The sequence below is a fragment of the Schistocerca americana genome, chromosome 3 (genome assembly GCF_021461395.2).
Source record: "Schistocerca americana isolate TAMUIC-IGC-003095 chromosome 3, iqSchAmer2.1, whole genome shotgun sequence".
NCBI classification, from domain to species: Eukaryota; Metazoa; Arthropoda; class Insecta; order Orthoptera; family Acrididae; genus Schistocerca; species Schistocerca americana.
The window spans coordinates 590,197,918-590,202,917 of record NC_060121.1 but is presented as its reverse complement, the minus strand read 5'-3'; the positions used below and the strand labels follow the sequence as shown (position 1 = coordinate 590,202,917).

At 53.0% G+C, this 5,000-nt stretch overlaps 1 non-coding gene across 1 annotated transcript; it reads left to right on the top strand.

Moving 5' to 3' along the window:
* The first annotated feature begins 3,079 nt into the window (after nucleotides 1-3,079).
* On the top strand, nucleotides 3,080-4,989 carry LOC124608880. The gene has a single exon (XR_006979434.1). It is a non-coding gene; the product is annotated as a small subunit ribosomal RNA (ribosomal RNA).
* The last annotated feature ends 11 nt before the right edge of the window (nucleotides 4,990-5,000 follow it).

Below are 5,000 nucleotides of genomic sequence, written 5' to 3'. Positions count from 1 at the left end.
GCATCCACTTACTATAATCACAATCAACAAACCGACCGGCCGCCCCCCCCCCCCATTACACCTTTCCTTACAACAATGTGTACCTTAACCTAAACTATACTGTACCTTAACCTAACCTATACGGTACCTTAACCTAACCTATATTGCGCCTTAACCTAACCTATATTGCGCCTTAACCTAACCTATATTGCGCCTTAACCTAACCTATATTGCGCCTTAACCTAACCTATGTTGCGCCTTAACCTAACCTATGTTGCGCCTTAACCTAACCTATGTTGCGCCTTAACCTAACCTATGTTGCGCCTTAACCTAACCTATGTTGCGCCTTAACCTAACCTATGTTGCGCCTTAACCTAACCTATGTTGCGCCTTAACCTAACCTATGTTGCGCCTTAACCTAACCTATGTTGCGCCTTAACCTAACCTATGTTGCGCCTTAACCTAACCTATGTTGCGCCTTAACCTAACCTATGTTGCGCCTTAACCTAACCTATGTTGCGCCTTAACCTAACCTATGTTGCGCCTTAACCTAACCTATGTTGCGCCTTAACCTAACCTATGTTGCGCCTTAACCTAACCTATGTTGCGCCTTAACCTAACCTATGTTGCGCCTTAACCTAACCTATGTTGCGCCTTAACCTAACCTATGTTGCGCCTTAACCTAACCTATGTTGCGCCTTAACCTAACCTATGTTGCGCCTTAACCTAACCTATGTTGCGCCTTAACCTAACCTATGTTGCGCCTTAACCTAACCTATGTTGCGCCGTAACCTAACCTATGTTGCGCCGTAACCTAACCTATGTTGCGCCGTAACCTAACCTATGTTGCGCCGTAACCTAACCCACGTTGCGCCTTAACCTAACCTATATCGTACCTTAACCTAACCTATATCGTACCTTAACCTAACCTATATCGTACCTTAACCTAACCTATATCGTACCTTAACCTAACCTATATCGTACCTTAACCTAACCTATATCGTACCTTAACCTAACCTATATCGTACCTTAACCTAACCTATATCGTACCTTAACCTAACCTATATCGTACCTTAACCTAACCTATATTGCCCCTTAACGTAACCCATATTGCGCTGTAACCCAACACACGTTGGGCCTTAACCCAACACACGTTGGGCCTTAACCCAACACACGTTGGGCCTTAACCCAACACACGTTGGGCCTTAACCCAACACACGTTGGGCCTTAACCCAACACACGTTGGGCCTTAACCCAACACACGTTGGGCCTTAACCCAACACACGTTGGGCCTTAACCCAACACACGTTGGGCCTTAACCCAACACACGTTGGGCCTTAACCCAACACACGTTGGGCCTTAACCCAACACACGTTGGGCCTTAACCTGCTCTGTAATTGTCATACGACGCGTTAAATTAGTGTAGTGTTGCCTAACTGCAACCCCCGCAATATAGTTTGCTACTCGCACTGCCCGGTCCCCAGTGTATCGCTTCATGTTAAACACCTTGCAGCTATACACTGTAATGTGGATGGCAGCAGGACGTACATGCTCAATGCCCTTTGCAGTTGTTCATTGGCATTTGCAGTTGTTCATTGGCATTCGCATGGCGAAGCACGTAGCCTACGCTGTGGTACGGCCTGTGTCAACTGTCCGCTGATGTTGTACGTCCAAATCACACACTGTACTGCACATTGGTCCTCATGTACTGAATGATACATCGTGGTACATGTGACCGTACAACGACTGCGCCAACAACGGCGAACCATGCGGTCCAAATGTTGTGCACTCAGCTACGTGTCGTCTCCCTATAAGAGCTGGATTGCAGTGTGGTATGCCCTGGATGGCGATCAGCATGAGCCGTCTGTTGATGTAGTGGCGCGTGTTGTCAGACGTAGTCGTCTCTTCTCACACACCGTGATAGCATGGTGCACTGCATTCCACATCTGCGACATGCGACAGAGGCCGGTTGACAGTCGTTCGCGCAATGGACATCGCATACGTACGGGGGCCACCTTCCACGTGTTCGCGAAGCGTGCACATGTTGTTGCGTGTATGTGGGCAGACATAGTGTGTCGTGACACCTGACACAGGCATGCAACAATCGTTGAATTTGCAAATGGCGATGGACGCCTACGTTTGCTGGTGACGTTACGCAAATGAACAACTGGTAAACCGTTGTGGTGCGGTTGTTCTCGCTAGAGGTGAATCAGTGATGGCGACGATCGGTTGAGCTACCAACCGGTTGTTCCAGCGATACCCACCATGCCCACGAACGTGAATGGCATCTGGGTGTGAAGCGATACGCGGCGGTGGCTGGGTGGGACCGTCCCCGGCCGGTGAGGGGGGGCCTCCCGGCGTGCTGGCCGCGCGGTGCGTGGGCGCACGCGCTACAGCCGGCTGGTGGGGGCGGCCAGTGGCAGGCGCGCCGGCCGACGGAGGCGGCAGGCGGCGCAGCTGCGCGCCGGCGCACCCTGCACGCGGCGCCGTGCGGCCAAAGTAGGTCCTCGCGGGCCCGGTGCGAAGCGCGGTGGACATCTGCAGTGTGCTGGTCCGATTGAGGACTGTGTGCGCTGAGGATGCGCCGCCGCCCGGCGCTCGGCGCCGCGACGCCGTCTGCTGCTCGGTCGCCTCTGCGGTTCTCGCAGGTGGTTTGTATCGCAGCTGTGCGGACGTGTTGGCGCGTGCGCTGTGCTGGGAGAGTTCGCTTCGGCACCCAAGTGGGGCTTTTGTCCTTCTGTGGCGCTGGCGTTGGAGCTGCCGGTCACCGTAGGTGGCGCGTGTTGTCTCCCGCCGGCAATGCCACGACAGCACGCTCCCGGGCCTCTGTCGGCAGCGGCAAGCTCAGTTGGGAGCACGGGTGGTCGCACCTAAAGCGTCTACTCGCCAAACTCCGGGCGATTGCGCCTCTCTCGAACCCGACCAAGTACATAGGACGGCGCTGCGCGCCGCCGGGACCTGAGAGGGTTTCGAGGTGTATGGTGCAGGGGAGCTCAGCCTCCTCCTGTTTGCAGAATAATTGAGCGGACGCTTGCGTGTTCGCGCGGGCCCCCGGGACACACTCCCGGGCGGCCGGCTGCTCAGCTCTAGTTGACGCAGCTCCCTGGTTGATCCTGCCAGTAGTCATATGCTTGTCTCAAAGATTAAGCCATGCATGTCTCAGTACAAGCCGCATTAAGGTGAAACCGCGAATGGCTCATTAAATCAGTTATGGTTCCTTAGATCGTACCCACGTTACTTGGATAACTGTGGTAATTCTAGAGCTAATACATGCAAACAGAGTCCCGACCAGAGATGGAAGGGACGCTTTTATTAGATCAAAACCAATCGGTCGGCTCGTCCGGTCCGTTTGCCTTGGTGACTCTGAATAACTTTGGGCTGATCGCACGGTCCTCGTACCGGCGACGCATCTTTCAAATGTCTGCCTTATCAACTGTCGATGGTAGGTTCTGCGCCTACCATGGTTGTAACGGGTAACGGGGAATCAGGGTTCGATTCCGGAGAGGGAGCCTGAGAAACGGCTACCACATCCAAGGAAGGCAGCAGGCGCGCAAATTACCCACTCCCGGCACGGGGAGGTAGTGACGAAAAATAACGATACGGGACTCATCCGAGGCCCCGTAATCGGAATGAGTACACTTTAAATCCTTTAACGAGTATCTATTGGAGGGCAAGTCTGGTGCCAGCAGCCGCGGTAATTCCAGCTCCAATAGCGTATATTAAATTTGTTGCGGTTAAAAAGCTCGTAGTTGGATTTGTGTCCCACGCTGTTGGTTCACCGCCCGTCGGTGTTTAACTGGCATGTATCGTGGGACGTCCTGCCGGTGGGGCGAGCTGAAGGCGTGCGACGCGCCTCGTGCGTGCTCGTGCGTCCCGAGGCGGACCCCGTTGCAATCCTACCAGTGTGCTCTTGAGTGAGTGTCTCGGTGGGCCGGCACGTTTACTTTGAACAAATTAGAGTGCTTAAAGCAGGCAAGCCCGCCTGAATACTGTGTGCATGGAATAATGGAATAGGACCTAGGTTCTATTTTGTTGGTTTTCGGAACCCGAGGTAATGATTAATAGGGACAGGCGGGGGCATTCGTATTGCGACGTTAGAGGTGAAATTCTTGGATCGTCGCAAGACGAACAGAAGCGAAAGCATTTGCCAAGTATGTTTTCATTAATCAAGAACGAAAGTTAGAGGTTCGAAGGCGATCAGATACCGCCCTAGTTCTAACCACAAACGATGCCAGCCAGCGATCCGCCGCAGTTCCTCCGATGACTCGGCGGGCAGCCTCCGGGAAACCAAAGCTTTTGGGTTCCGGGGGAAGTATGGTTGCAAAGCTGAAACTTAAAGGAATTGACGGAAGGGCACCACCAGGAGTGGAGCCTGCGGCTTAATTTGACTCAACACGGGAAACCTCACCAGGCCCGGACACCGGAAGGATTGACAGATTGATAGCTCTTTCTTGATTCCGTGGGTGGTGGTGCATGGCCGTTCTTAGTTGGTGGAGCGATTTGTCTGGTTAATTCCGATAACGAACGAGACTCTAGCCTGCTAACTAGTCGCGTGACATCCTTCGTGCTGTCAGCGATTACTTTTCTTCTTAGAGGGACAGGCGGCTTCTAGCCGCACGAGATTGAGCAATAACAGGTCTGTGATGCCCTTAGATGTTCTGGGCCGCACGCGCGCTACACTGAAGGAATCAGCGTGTCTTCCTAGGCCGAAAGGTCGGGGTAACCCGCTGAACCTCCTTCGTGCTAGGGATTGGGGCTTGCAATTGTTCCCCATGAACGAGGAATTCCCAGTAAGCGCGAGTCATAAGCTCGCGTTGATTACGTCCCTGCCCTTTGTACACACCGCCCGTCGCTACTACCGATTGAATGATTTAGTGAGGTCTTCGGACTGGTACGCGGCATTGACTCTGTCGTTGCCGATGCTACCGGAAAGATGACCAAACTTGATCATTTAGAGGAAGTAAAAGTCGTAACAAGGTTTCCGTAGGTGAACCTGCGGAAGGATCATTACCGACTAGACT